This window comes from Lethenteron reissneri, chromosome 72, assembly GCF_015708825.2.
Source record: "Lethenteron reissneri isolate LAM-NWPU_2019-01 chromosome 72, ASM1570882v1, whole genome shotgun sequence".
Taxonomy (NCBI): domain Eukaryota; kingdom Metazoa; phylum Chordata; class Hyperoartia; order Petromyzontiformes; family Petromyzontidae; genus Lethenteron; species Lethenteron reissneri.
The window spans coordinates 6,973,686-6,989,511 of record NC_083850.1 but is presented as its reverse complement, the minus strand read 5'-3'; the positions used below and the strand labels follow the sequence as shown (position 1 = coordinate 6,989,511).

Here is a 15,826-nt window from a genome sequence, read left to right as displayed (position 1 = left end):
ACCTGGTAAAATAAAAAATAAAGTAAATTTTTTTATTGTTCGGTGCGAGTGGCCGTCAGGGTCCGTGAGCGTGTGACTTGGAATCTCCCGCACCCAACCATCCGCTCCTTTCAATCCTCACCACCTCGTCCACTCTCACTCATTCCTCACAATAACAATAAAGAAAGAAATGGAGACACCCAACGGGAATTTTGTGCAAAAATATCGAAGTAAAAAAAAACAAAAATCTACAACATCTCTCTTGTAACACACACACACATCGTGCAGTTTGTGTGCGCACGGGGTGGGGGTGCGGGTGTGGTGAGGGTGGGGGTAGTGGGGAGGAGGGGGTAGGGGGCTAAGTGGTGCATATTACGATCAATCGATTAAAAATCACCTATGGTCGATAATTTACGATTACTTTAAATTAGCAGTGCAGTGCATGCACGTGCGTGACCTGTAGCCTGGTGCAGCAAACGAGAGGAACGGGCGGTGTAGACGAAATCAACAGTGCCAACACGAACGACGTAACGGTGAAGACCACGACGTACTAGTGGACACTACCACGTAATAGTGGAGACCATGACGTAGAAACGGATTATTGAATATGGAATCGTGGCCATCAACACGTACTGACAACAGAAGGTCCCATAGATATAACTGCTCAACCCGAGCTACAAATGCTCCGATTCTTCCATTGACTTTGTGCTGTTCGCCCTTTGGCGTTCTCTGGCCTGGCGCTGGTGAGACTAGGCCATGAAAAAGCCTGTCTCTGGTGTAGGCCAATCAGTTTACAAGACAATGCGCGCATTGTCAGAGCACGTCTTTGTTTGCACGTGTTGCCACAAATGCCGTGTGTGGTTAATGTAGCACTTGCTTCCTTGCAAAATGTATCTATTTGGGGTTTGCACATCTTAACACAACTCCTGTGTTATTCATTACTTTTTGACACTGGCCAAAAAAACTAAATGGCCCCGTAGATATTTGTGACCGAGTCCATTTGTGGTCCCAGGCAGTGCGGGGTGGCAGGGAGCTGAGCCACCCGCGCGCCCAGCCGAGTCGCCCGCACGAGGGTCACGATCAAAACAGACTGCGACGGAATCACCGAGATCTTGATGATGATCTGAAGCCAATAGGAGTGAAGCGGGAGCCGTGTCACATCATCGCCCGATCGACGGATCGATTGGCAATTGATCGACACGGCGATTAACCCCCCCAAATTACGATCATGATTGACGCGATGTATGTTTATTATGGGTCGACTGTGCTGAACCGATGCCAATTAATCTCGATCCACGGTGACCGCACGTGGGTAAAGCCACGTTCACTTTCTTCCATATATATCACGGGCAAATCTATGATCGGTGATGTCGTCGGGTGCACGAATTTATCGCTCCATTTCACCTCACCCCTACTCACCCAGGTGCAGGCGCGGTGAAGTATGGAGACACAGACACACACACGTACACACACACATACGTACACACACACACGTACACACACACGCGTAGACACACACCACCCCCTCCCCCTGTACCTCCGATTTCCCCGCACCTCCGATTTGCACGGTTGGCTACGTACGGCGCGAAAGAAGTTCAACGTACACACACGCACGCATACAGACGCATACGTACAGACATACGCATACTTACAGACATAGAGAGACAAACACACATAGACAGATGAAACCATAAACACATACACCTAGATACACAGAGACAAGACAAAGATCCCCCGTATAGCCTCAAAAGACTGCTGGGGCAAGTGCTGTTAGCGAGCACTTATGAAGGCCGGCACGGCAAACGAGGGGGTGGGTGGCGAACACCACGCCCGGCCGCCTTTGTCTCTCTCGTGGCGATGTTTACTACACACCGTACCAGGTACTCATTTGAGGCTGAGTCGACCTAGGGGGGGGGCAGGACCCGTTCAGATAATCGTCACCGGTATTGGCCGTGAGCGGGAATCAAAGTCGGGTCGCCGGGTTCGTAGCGCAGCGTAGCGCTAACCGTTGCGCCACCGCTCCCCACATTCAGCGACACGCCGCTTGTGTGTGCGTGTGAAATGATCGTGGTTGTAAAATGCGGACCAGGGTCGAGGTAGTGATCATCATCATCATCACGATCCATGGGCAGATAAAGCCCGTAGTAGGTGTCCACTGCACATTTCGTTATTTGTTGTTTCCACTTCCCTCTGTCTTGTGCCAATCTGCCCAAGTGGTGGCCACATCTCTCTGGCACCACTCTCTTATCGTGTCGTCCTCGTCGAGACATTCTCTGTGACGTCTTCCTCTCTTTCCGGTCCATTCCCCTTTTTCCGAGCAACAACAACAACAATAGCACACTTTGAATGTCCCTGTTGTTGTCCATGCTCCTACATATGTATTCAGGCAGTGGCCAGTTTCCTTCTCACCGCTGCCTGAATCATCATCATCATCACCATCATCATCACCATTATCACCATCAGGTCGTCTTCTCCCACTTGCGACCTTTTGCTTACTTCTACGTTTGGGTCACTCTTTGGGTTCAGCAGCAGCAGCAGCATCCTTCCGTGGCAATCCATTTCTCGTGCCAACATCCTATATCTGTCAGTCTTTTTTCAATTTTTAAATGCCCAACTCTCGCAGGCACACCGAGCTGCAACTGAACACGCTTGTTGTCAAGACGTCCCGTTTGGCCTCGTAGCCGATTGGAGGTAGGGATGGAGATGGGGGGGGGAGCAGCGGATCGGCGGCTACCGAAAGCGTGAATCACTCGCGCGCCCCATCCGAGGGCCGCTGCAAACGCGACGCTCCGTCTCAGTGGAGCCGGCGAGTCCAGGGTGCTTCGGGGGGTACAAAACAACAAATGTGAACACTTCTGAGAATGTTTGCGAGGAAATGTGCTGCCTCCACGGCTCAGGGGACCAAACTGGAGAAGATTCCAGGCACGCGTTGACAACGACGGCGAACAAATGGGGGACCTTACGACCTTTTGAAGCTATTAACGTGACATTTGTTATCACGTCACAGTGTTTGTATCCGTTCTTTTGTTTTGCTATTTAAACGATAGTTCCATACAAGTCGTTAACATGTTTTGTTTGAAGCAACCCTGCATTATGTGAGGTCACGGCTGTGAATGACTGCCCTCGCCGCCCCGTACGCCCTCGTCAGTTCGTGCGGAATGACCCGTGCAAATTGACCCGTGCAGAATGAACCGTGCGGATTGACCCGTGCAGAATGACCCGTGCAGAATGACCCGTGCGGAATGGCAGGGGACATAGACAGCCGTGGAGGCGTTTCGCACCGCGGCCCTCGGACAATCCGCATTGCCCATTGGCGGCCGACAGTTGCCCGAGCTCCGCGGTCCTCTGTGTCTTAAGGTGTTAGCGTACAATTTGACGCGCGGGGGAGGTAACCGGAGCACCCCCCCCCCCCCCCCCCCCACCATCCGCCAGAGAAAACCCACGCGTGTGCGAGGGAGAAACGCTCTATCCCCGTGCTCATAGCACTGGTGGAGTTCGCACTTTGCTCGACTGCATTCGCCTGGCGAGCCGGGGGTCTGGCTCCTCCCCGACTCTGCGGGCGATGCCACCCGCCCCGACTGGACACCTGTGAAACGCAAAGAGCTTCATAGCTCATCGGATTCCTCCTCTTTAAATACAGATTCTGATTCTGAGTTTTGGTCACAGGCGGAGAGACGGTGAGGAGGCGTTTCGGTTCGGAGCGTCCCTCGTGCCAAGACGCCGCCACATCCGTGCTGATCAGTGACACGTGGGGACCATCGGCTACACTCAGTGGCACTGAGTGAGACTCGGGCACACTCGGTGACGCTCACACTCAGTGACACTCAGTGGTGCTCGTGTGCGCCACACGCCGACGCGTTCGAGCTCGCCGTGAAACTCCTCCTGCACACGTGGGGCACGCACTCTGCAAACCGTGAGTTCAAAAAACCAAAACCATCAAACATCGTACTAAGCCGTGATCTATCCACTGCTGGATGAAGGTTCCCACCCCTCCCCACCCCTCCCCACCCCTCCGCACCCCAACGCCGTGTGGCCATCCCGCACGTGTCCTACGAGACCGCTACGATCCATCCATCTCGTCTCTCCCGCGGGGCGTGAGCCGATTTCATCTCAAATAATCTCTCATCGTCGTCGTCGTCGTCACAACCGTCAGCCACCTCGCTCCTCCGCGTCATGTGCCACTGGACATCTGTGGGGCCAGAAAGAGCATCGTGGCTCATCGGGTTCTTCCAACCTAAATAAAGATTCTGGAAAGGGCGCTTTATTAATTCCGAAATAGAATAGAAAATTCGATCGGTTAACTCGCTTCCATCTCCGCCGTGCCTGGTCTTTCCCCCGCCAGACCCCTCCGCCCCCCCTCCCCATCTCTCGCGTCCCCATCCTTTGGCTGCGATTCCGTCACCAGTCTCGCCCATGGCCCATGGGGCCGCTTGTCAGCCCCGCGATGCGTCGTGGTGGCCAGGCCCCACGCGCGTCGTTTTCCCGTCACAGTCCGTATCAAAAACAAAGGACGAGGCGCCGTGGTTTTTTGCTCTTGCTGTTGTTGTTGTTCATAAGCAACCCTCGAGAAATGAGGCTCTAACGCACACCTGGGGCTATTCGCGATAGCGACCCTGCAGACTGCGGATTCTGTAAACGTCACAAAGAAAAGCCACGCGCGTGTCACAGCGCAGCCACGGGCGCGCGTCGCGGTGTCGTGAGCCACCGTGACGGACTCGACCCGAAGTAGGGAACGTCGAAGCGGTACAAGCATCGGGGAGACAAAGGCGGTCGGGCGTGTGTGGTGCTGCCCCCGCTACACTGTGTCGTGTGCCGAGCGGCACCGGCCTTAATAGGCGCTCGCTGACACATTCGGTTGCAAATCGTCTACACGGCTACACGAAACATCTGGTGCTGCTGCTGCTGGCAGTGGTGCACAAACAACAACAACAACAAGTCAACACGTTCGTCAACAATAACAACACTGTGTGCCGTTGCCTAAAAAGGAAACAAACATATACAAGAGGCGACGTTTCGGCCAATGGGCCTTCTTCATAGCACATACATAGAGAGCCAGAGTGGACGATAAGACTTGCCGGCTGCACGTGTTTACACCATGGGACCCCGATGAGAGTTACACTTTTGAAGCATGGCCTCTCTCTGTACCTGCTATGTGAAGTAGGGCCATTGCTCGAAACGTCGCCTATTATATATATACAGCGCACGGCTAGACGGTGGGTGACCGCGTGCGTCCCTGGGTGTTGAGTCTGCAGGGTCCCCCCCCCCCCCCATGCCGGCACTGCTCGACTCAATTGGTGCTGCTCGTGCTGCTGATGCTGCTGCTGTTGCCACATGAGAACGTTGCTGCTGCTGCTGTTGCTGCTGCTGCTGTTGCTACACGAGAACGTTGCTCCTGCTGTTGCTGCTGCTGTTGTCACACGAGAACGTTGCTGCTGCTCGTGCTGCTGCTGCTGTTGCCACACGAGAACGTTGCTGCTGCTGATGCTGCTGCTGCTGTTGTCACACGAGAACGTTGCTGCTGCTCGTGCTGCTGCTGCTGTTGCCACACGAGAACGTTGCTGCTGCTCGTGCTGCTGCTGCTGTTGCCACACGAGAACGTTGCTGCTGCTCGTGCTGCTGCTGCTGTTGCCACACGAGAACGTTGCTGCTGCTGATGCTGCTGCTGCTGTTGTCACACGAGAACGTTGCTGCTGCTCGTGCTGCTGCTGTTGCCACACGAGAACGTTGCTGCTGCTCGTGCTGCTGCTGCTGTTGCCACACGAGAACGTTGCTGCTGCTGCTGTTGCCACACGAGAACGTTGCTGCTGCTGCTGTTGCTGCTGCTGCTGTTGCTACACGAGAACGTTGCTCCTGCTGTTGCTGCTGCTGTTGTCACACGAGAACGTTGCTGCTGCTCGTGCTGCTGCTGCTGTTGCCACACGAGAACGTTGCTGCTGCTGATGCTGCTGCTGCTGTTGTCACACGAGAACGTTGCTGCTGCTCGTGCTGCTGCTGCTGTTGCCACACGAGAACGTTGCTGCTGCTCGTGCTGCTGCTGCTGTTGCCACACGAGAACGTTGCTGCTGCTCGTGCTGCTGCTGCTGTTGCCACACGAGAACGTTGCTGCTGCTGATGCTGCTGCTGCTGTTGTCACACGAGAACGTTGCTGCTGCTCGTGCTGCTGCTGTTGCCACACGAGAACGTTGCTGCTGCTCGTGCTGCTGCTGCTGTTGCCACACGAGAACGTTGCTGCTGCTCGTGCTGCTGCTGCTGTTGCCACACGAGAACGTTGCTGCTGCTGATGCTGCTGCTGCTGTTGTCACACGAGAACGTTGCTGCTGCTCGTGCTGCTGCTGTTGCCACACGAGAACGTTGCTGCTGCTCGTGCTGCTGCTGCTGTTGCCACACGAGAAACGTTGCTGCTGCTCGTGCTGCTGCTGCTGTTGCCACACGAGAACGTTGCTGCTGCTGCTGTTGCCACACGAGAACGTTGCTGCTGCTGCTGTTGCCACACGAGAACGTTGCTGCTGCTGATGCTGCTGCTGCTGCTGTTGCCACACGAGAACGTTGCTGCTGCTGCTCATGTCGCTGTCGCTTCTGCTTCTAAGTGGTGCCAAATGCCCCCCTCTGCTGCAGCTGTAGCAGCCGCTGATGGTCTCGTTGGCTTTTGGTAATGTTGTTGTTGTTGCTGTTGTTGTTGTTGCTGTTATTGTTGTTGGTGATGTTGTTGCTGTTGTTGCTGTTATTGTTGTTGCTGTCATTGTTGTTGCTGTTATTGTTGTTGCTGCTGTTGTTGCTGTTATTGTTGTTATTGTTGCTGTTGCTGCTGCCGCTGCTGGTTTTCCCGATGCTGTTGCCCGTCGATACGAATGCCCGACGCCAGAGTGTCTTCCGGCAACGCTGCGTCCAATCAATATTGCTCCACCTCCTGCTGCTGCTGCACATATCGCGAGTGGTGGTGTCGACCCATCATCACGACCCCTCCGCCGCCGCCCCGAGACCGCCCCGAGGCGGCGGACCGCGAGCTGTGAGCCCGCGAGCCGGCGGCGCGCCTCTGCGCGAGGTTCTGCGAGATGGAGCGCTGCAGGTTGCGGTGGGACGACGCGGACGACGCGGACGACGCCGCTGGACGGCAGCCGACCGCGGGCGAGGGGTTGACCGCGGCGGTGGCGGCGGGTGGTGGTGGACGCGGCGGCGTGATCGTCCGTGGCGGACGTCGAGGACGAGACGGAGGAGGGCGACACGGCGCAGGCCACCCACGGGTGACGCAGCGCCTGGGCGGCCGAGAGGCGCTCGGTCGGCTCCACCTTCAGCAAGCCGTCGACGAAGTCCTTGGCCACGTTGGAGACGCTGGGCCAAGGCTGAGGGTAGAGATGGGACAAGGTGTGTGTGTGTGTCTGTGTGTGTCTCTGTGTGTGTCTGCGCGTGTGTGTGTTGAACTTCTTTCGCACCGTACGTAGCCAACCGTGCTCATCGGTGGTGCGGGGGAAGGACAACAAACTGGACACTGGACAGGATTATAGAGACAAAGAGAAAGGTCCCTGCCCTTCGCCGAATAGCATTTTTCATTTGTTGAGGCAAGTGCTGTTTTGGTCTCTTTATATAAATATATTTTTTATTTACATAAATATTAAATTATTTCAATGTTTTTATGTTTGTATTTATATGTTTTATTGATATAAATAAACATATATTTATATATAAAAATAGATATTTTAATTTATATATAAAAGTATATAAATACAATTACATATACTTATACAAATATTATATTTGTATTTATTTATAAATATATATTAACACAAAAAGAGATTTCGCATAGGTTAGAACATCGCGTTTGCAGGAGTGTCCAGGGTGGCTATTGACACACACATTGCAAAGACATGTGTACACACACACCACAAACACAACACACCACACACAACACACACACCACACACACAACACACCATGAACACAACACACACACACCACACACACTCACACCACACACCACACACACCACACTACACACCACACACACAACACACACACACACCACACACACCGCACACACACGCCACACACACACACACACACACCACACACACACACCACACACACAACACACACACACACACAACACACACATACCGCACACACACACCACACACACCACACACTACACACACCACACACACACCACACACACACACCACACACACCACACACACCACACACACACCACACACACACCACACACACCAGACACACATACACACACAACACACACACCACACAAACACACCACACACACACCACACACACACACCACACACACCACACACACACCACACACACACATCACACACCACACACACCACACACACACCACACACACACCACACACACACACACAAGACACACACCCCACACACACCACACACACCATACACATACACCACACACACCACACACACACACCACACACAGGGGAGGAGAAGGGGGTAGGGAGGGAGGAGTGGGGAGGGAGGTGAGGGAGGGAGGAGTGGGGATGGAGGTGAGGGAGGGAGGTGAGGGAGGGAGGTGAGGGAGGGAGGTGAGGGAGGGAGGGAGGAGTGGGGAGGGAGGTAAGGGAGGGAGGAGTGGGGATGGAGGTGAGGGAGGGAGGGAGGAGTGGGGATGGAGGTGAGGGAGGGAGGGAGGAGTGGGGATGGAGGTGAGGGAGGGAGGTGAGGGAGGTGAGGGAGGGAGGTGAGGGAGGGAGGTGAGGGAGGGAGGGAGGAGTGGGGATGGAGGTGAGGGAGGGAGGAGCAGTCTGGGGGGGGGGTCGGAAAGAATTGTGCAAAGTGTGGTGCTGGGTAGGTGGAGGACCCCGATCGATGAGTAGTAGATGTGTGTGGGGTATGTGTGTATTGTTTGGTGTGTGTGTGTGGTGTGTGTGGTGTGTGGTGTGTGTGTGTGGTGTGTGTGTGTGTGGTGTGTGTGGTGTGTGTGTGTGATGTGTGTGTGTGTCTGTGGTGTGTGTGTGTGTGTGTGTGTGTGGTGTGGGTGTGTAGTGTGTGTGTGTGGTGTGTGGTGGTGTGTGTGTGGTGTGTGTGTGTGGTGTGTGTGGTGTGTGTGGTGTGGTGTGTCTGTGGGGTGTGTCTGGTGTGTGTGGTGTATGGTGTGTGCGTGTGGTGTGCGTTGTGTGTGTGGTGTGTTGTGGTGTGGGTGTGTGGTGTGTGTGTGTGGTGTGTGTGGTGTGTGTGTGGTGTGTGTGTGTGATGTGTGTGTGGTGTGTGGTGTGTGCGTGTGGTGTGTGTGGTGTGGTGTGTGTGTGTGGTGTGTGTGGTGTGTGGTGTGTGCGTGTGGTGTGTGTGTGTGGTGTGTGTGGTGTGTGCGTGTGGTGTGTGTGGTGTGTGTGTGTGGTGTGTGTGGTGTGTGCGTGTGGTGTGTGGTGTGTGTGGTGTGTGTGTGTGGTGTGTGTGGTGTGTTGCGTGTGGTGTGTGGTGGTGTGTGGTGTGTGTGTGTGTGGTGTGTGTGGTGTGTGCGTGTGGTGTGTGGTGTGTGTGGTGTGTGTGTGTGGTGTGTGTGTGTGATGTTTGCGTGACATCTTCTCCCGTTCGCACGCGACGACCGTGGGCGCGCGTGCCGGGGGTCAGAGCGCGTGGCACGCGATGTGTGGGGTGGGGTGGGGGGAGGTGGAAACGAGGAAGAAGGTGGGGGGGGGGGTGCACGTGTACAGGTGTCACTGTGTACAGGTGGGACTGTGTGACAGTGTGCAGGGGTGAGAGTGTACAGGTGTCACTGGGTGCAGGTTGTGACTGCGTGCAGGGGTCACTGACAGTGTACAGGTGTACAGGTGTGACAGTGTACAGGTGTGACAGTGTACAGGTGTGACTATGACTCACGGGCGGATATAGAAACTTCACAAGGATGGAGGGGGGGGTTGGGGGGGGCGCTCTCAAAATGCCAGGATGTATAAATAAGTCCCGAGATCAGCAACCTTAAATAAACATGGGCTGTTTATTGTCGCGTAACATCAATGAAACACCGATTTGTGGGGCGGGGGGGGGTCTCTCTCAAGGGGGGTGATTGCCCCCCCCCCAAATCGCCCACCCTCTCCGCTCCTGCTCCGAGGTGGGGGGGGGGGGGCTCCGGGGGGGGGGGGCAGGGATGAAAGGGGAGGAGGGAGCAGGGGGGGGTCACTGCGACTTGTTCGCGTGACAGCGCCACACCTCGCGCGTCACGGCACCTGCCGCCTCTGACGTCACTGCCAGGTGAGACCAGGTGCCGCGGGGCCCGAGGAGGGGGTGCGGGGGATGGAGGAATTTAAGGTGGGGGCGAGGGGGGTGAGGGGAGTGGGTGGAGGGGGGAGCTTTGATTTGCTGTTGAACTGGCGCGAGACAATCACATCATTTAAAAGTACAGTGGCTGCAGACACAGATGAAGATCCTCCGTGTAGCCTTAACAGAGTGTCGGGGGTAAGTGCTGTTAGCGAGCACCTATGAAGGGTGGGTGGATGACAAACACCACACCCAGCCGCCTTTGTCTCCCCAGTGGCGACGTTTACACACCGCACCAGATACTCATTTGAGGCTGAGTCGACCTAGGTGAGGACTCAGGACCGGGAATCGAACTCGGGTCGACGGGTTCGTAGCGTAGTGCGCTAACCGCTACACATACACTCCCAGGACCTATACAAACACACACGTGCTCAGGGCTATTAATACAGATCAGAAGAGTTCGTACGGTGGTCTATCGCTGTTGACCAGGGTAACTCTTCGTACGGCTGTTTAGAAAAACTTGGGGTCATGATAAGACATACTTCAAAATGTATTTCTCATCAGGCCCCAAATGATGCGAACCAATGATTTACACCTATTACGTAAACAAATGATGTATAAACAATGATGTAAACATACTCTTTGGTTCTTTCGGTAAAGTCACGTAGATGTTAAATGAAATAATTATACAGTACCTACATGCCTTTACCGAAAGAACCAAAGAGTATGGATCCCTGCAGTCACGAAAACTTCAAATCGAGAATGATGTAAACAGCTCTTGTCATAAACTCTCTGGCTTCTCGTTGTCTGTGCCATTGCCCAAAACGTTGTCCACTATATTGAAACAAATTCTATTATTTCGAGGCCACACACGGAAATTAAAGTCTATTATTTGTGTATTTTACCAGGTGTGAGACCACACTGAGCTTCGTAGATCGTTTCAGAAGCGACCTGGACATCACGAATGATCACTCAACGAAGCGGTGGCTTATCATCGTCATCATCACGCGGAAATGTGTCGCAGCCAAATGAATCTAAACGCGTGATGTTCATTCTAAATGTGGCGGGGGGGGGGGGGGGGGGCAAACATCGGAGGACCCGGAGTAACAATCCACGCTCTCACTGGAGAGAGAGAGAGACGCCGCGAACTCCAATATATAGCAGCTGTCAGGGTCGGGATCGGGATCGAACCCACGACCTCCTGTACACCGGGCGAGGGAGATGACATTTCCTAGCCACCGCAGCGCCCCTGCATTTCCACCCCCCCCCCTCACCCTTCTGACCCCCTGCCCCTCGAGCCCCAGCCCCCACCTCCAAACTAAATACCCCCCCCTCTCTCTCCCCTCCTCCCCCCAAATAAATATCCCACCCCCCCGGCGCTCACCACACACTCCCCTAATTAAACAGGAAATTAATTAGCTGGTGACTTTGCGAGGAGGTGTTAATCCCTAGGGGGGTAGGACGCTAGGACGCGGTGCTGTGGGTGGTGATGGGGGAGTGGAGGTCGCTGTAGACGCTAACACGAACGAGTCCAGTTCAACACCCGTCCCAGGACGCCTCGAGATCTTCGTGGAGCAGTGCCACACCACGTGGCACGCACCGCATGCACGCCGCGGCGGTCACGGAGACTGATCGTCACTTCGCCGCGCTGGTCAGTCAGATATCACTCGCCACTGATGTTAGCCGTGGCCGGGAATCACGTTCAGGTCGCATGGTTCATGACGCAGTGTGCGAACCACTATGGCCACCTCTCCCGAGCCTCCCGACTTGTGAAAGATAATCGCTTGATTCATCATATTCGCATGCTGGGCGTGGTGGATATGCGAGTCTGTGGCCCAGGGCTTTGGAAAGCAAGGGTTGGTGGATCACTCAGAGATTTGTAAAACTCTTCGCCTCGCTGCCCGTGCAGGGTGACCAGAATATGGCCCTGGATGGGCTTAGAGACCCATATAATCATCTAAGTCTATGGGTCTCAGTGTGAGTCTATGGGTCTCTCTGTTAGTCCATGGGTTTCTCTGAGTCTGTGGGTCTCTGTGTTATTCTGTGGGTATCTGTGTTAGTCTGTGGGTCTAAGTGTGAATCTATGTGTCTCTATGTGAGTCTGTGGGTCTCTATGTGAGTCTGTGGGTCTCTTTGTTAGTCTGTGGGTCTCAGTGTGGAGTCTATGGGTCTCTGTGTGAGTCTGTGGGTCTCTTTGTGAGTCCGTGGGTCTCTTTGTTAGTCGGTGGTCTCTGTGTGAGTTTGTGGATCTCTCTGTGAGTCTATGGGTCCTCCATAGCCCCCCCTGTCCATGTTCAAATCCAGGCTAAAGACCTCTTCTCTTCTGCCTATGACTGCCTGGCTCTCCCCCTCCACAACACATCGGTCCACTGCTTCTGTACAGCGACCTGATAGCCCCTCCCATTCAGACGTCATCGTGATGATGATGATCATCATGAACTACGATTAATCCACTACTGGATGATGATACACGTTATATTGTGCTCCAGTAAGGGGGCGAGGAGACAGGCGGGGGGAGGTGGGGGGGAGGGAGGGGCAGATGGGCCACAGGGACAGAAGGTCACGGAGGACGCAAGTTGATGCGTGACCTTGCGGGCTGAAGAAGGGCAGAGGAGGGTTGGCTTGGGGACGATGTGGAGGAGTCTAGTTGGGGGGGGGGGGTCTCTTGTCGCGGCCCGGGACCCCCAGGCAAGACGGGACTTGTTCCTGTCCCTCATTTAATTGGGAGCCACGCTCGCTGGAGCGACCCCGAAGGCAACATTCTCATCAAAGAGGAACTCATCCGCACCTCTCTCACGCTCCCCACCACCAGCACCACCAGCACCGCGACACCATGCGAACATGGACCCATTACTCAGCAGGGTTCATAATGTTTGTGTCAGATCACTCAGCCGGCACCGCTGATGAGCTGGGTTTGAACCCGGATTCCAGTCGCCCGTGATTCCAGGTGTAGCGAGATCATGGGTCTCAGCCAATGACTGCGTAAACTGAACGCGATGTTGAGAATTGCGTCCTTCGCTGTGGGCAAGGCCCTTGGACAGGGATCTCCGGAGTAGTTCTGCGATACATGCGTCCGCAGGGCCGTTCTCTAACGCGGGTCAATTCGCGAGCTGCGACGATTAACAGCATCACGGTGGCCGGGATATGTTAACTACCTCGCCTGGTGCGCAGGAGGTCGTGGGTTCGATCCCTACCCAGACGCCTGCTGCTGTATATTTGGAGTTTGCGTGTCTCTCTCTCTCTTATCATCATCACGGTGGCTGGGAGATGTTAACTATCTTGCCTGGTGCACAGGAGGTCGTGCGGGTCGATCCCGACCCAAACGCCTGCCGTATATTTGGAGTTTGCGTGTCTTTCTCTCTCTCTCCCCCGTGGTCGCGTGGGTTTTCCCTCCGGTTTCTTTTCCTCCACGTTTAGAGTCAACAATCACGCGTTTAGAGTATCTGGCTGTTATAAGTTCCCACGTGATGATAGCTACTTTGTGTACCGCATTCTGCTGGCGAGCCAGGAATAACACATTACGTATATATATCGATATATTTACCTGAATCTATCGGGCGCCACGGTGGCGAGATGTTAACTACTCGCCTGGTGTACAGGCGAGGTAGTTAACATCATAGTTTGATCTTGACCCTGAGCCGCCTGCATATTTGGAGTTTGCATGTCTCTCTCGCCTGTGGTCGCGTGATTTTTCTCCGTGGTCCTCCGGTTTTCCCTGCACATTTAGAATCAACTTCACCAAAGCGTTTCGCGTCTTTGGCTGATACTATAACTTTCAACGTGACAAACCACTTCGTTGAGCTATCATTAGTGGCCAGGTTTGCGTCTGTAAAAGAGCTACGTAGCTCAGTGGCACCTTACTGGTAAAATAGAAAATAGTTTAAGTTTTAGTTCAACTCGTTGTGAAGGACACGCGGCCTGAGCACACCCCCTCCTCCCCCCGTCGCCGGGCAATGTGAGGATGAACGGCCACGTGCCCGACTGCGTCCTCGCTCCTGTGATGTCACCTTGCAGAAGAGACGCGACGTGGTGCACCGCTCACCGCGAGCGCGCTGTTGTAACGAAATATTTGAAATGCGTGCGCGGTACAAGCCATTACTTAGCGGGTATAACTCCCGTCACTGTCCATCTCTGTCTCTCTCTCTTTTGTCTCCGGCCCCTGTCACCTGCCTCTCTCTCCGTTTATCTCTCACCTCTACCCTGGTCGCCGCGTGCCCCCCCCCCCACCCACCCCCCTCGACACTCGCCTCCTCCGCTCTCACCTCGCCAATGTAGCTGTACTTGCCGCGCAGGATGGCCCTGAAGAGGCGGCTCTTCGTCTCCTCCTCGGAAGGGCATGGTCCCGCTGAGCAGGATGTAAGAGATCACGCCGATGGCCCACATGTCCACCGCCTGCGTAAACGCGCCGCGCCGACTCAGCACCTCGGGGGGCGTGTACTCGGCGTCCCGCACGCGGTCCGCACGGACGGCCCCAGCCCGTCCCCGTCCTCCTCGTGCCCTCGCGCCCTGGCCCTGCCCGTGGGCCCTGCCCCGCTCGCACGTTGCCCGCGAGGCCGAAGTCCGTGATGAAGAGGCGCGAGTCCGCGCCCGGGTGATAGTAGAGCAAGTTCTCGGGCCGGAGGTCGCGGTGGGCGATGCCCCAGCGCGTGGCAGGTAGCGGCGCCCCCTCGAGCAGCATGGACAAGGCCCTCGCCGCGTCGCGCTCCGTGAAGGAGGCCGCGCGCGAGGATGCGGTCGAAGAGCTCCCCGCCCGTGGCGAGCTCCATCACCAGGTATGTGCGCGTCGGCGTCTCGAGCACCTCATGAGTTGCACGACGTGTTGGGTGCCGAACCCGGCGCAGCACCGCCAGCTCGCAGGCGCAGCCCTGGCAAACGCCTCGCGGCCCTCCGTGGCCGACGTCTCCACGAGCTTGATGGCGTAGGGCTTGCCTCGAGGAGCGGTGCTCGGCGCGCACCACGCTGCTGAAGCTGCCGCGGCCGATCAGCGCCTTGAGAGGTCGTACTTGGCGGTGACGCGCGCGTCGAATTTCGCGCGGAATTTGGCCACTTTGCGAGACGAGGGGTCGATGTACTCGCCGCCGATGCCGCCGTCGCCGGCCACCGCCGCCGCCGCTTGAGCAGACACGGGTCGTCGACTGCTTGTCCTTGGAGCCCCCCTTGGTTCTGCCCTCCTTGTTGTGCTGCTTCTCGACGCCGCTCGTGGCCGTCTTCACGAAGTCCACGTGGCCACCCTTGGGGCAGTCGGGAAGGATCTTGCTGTGAGCGCATCCCATAGCGGCGGGGGTGCCACTGGCTGCCCCCCCCCCCCTTCCCACCCCCCTACCCACACCTCTACCCCCCCGCCCCCCCCCTCTTCTCCTCCGCCTCCTGCACGGAGCACCCTTTCCGTTTTACGCAAGGAACGGCGCCCCGACCCCAGCTGGGGACGTCTCCCTGCCGGCCACTCGGCCACTCGGAGCGGGCGCTCTCGGGGTTTGCCCGCTGAGAAGGCTTCGCTGTGCTCGGAGCTGCTCGCCGGCGAGACCCATGGCGTGCGAAGTGGGGTTGGGGGGGGTCTCGTCTCGGCTTCCTCCTCGCAGACCCCCTCGACTCCCGCCCCCTGCCGCAGCAGCCGCCGCCTC

At 55.9% G+C, this 15,826-nt stretch overlaps 1 pseudogene; it reads right to left on the bottom strand.

The window, feature by feature from the left end:
• Positions 1 to 6,401: 6,401 nt before the first annotated feature.
• On the bottom strand, positions 6,402 to 15,478 carry LOC133361387 (serine/threonine-protein kinase H1 homolog; annotated as a pseudogene).
• Between the last annotated feature and the right edge of the window lie 348 nt (positions 15,479 to 15,826).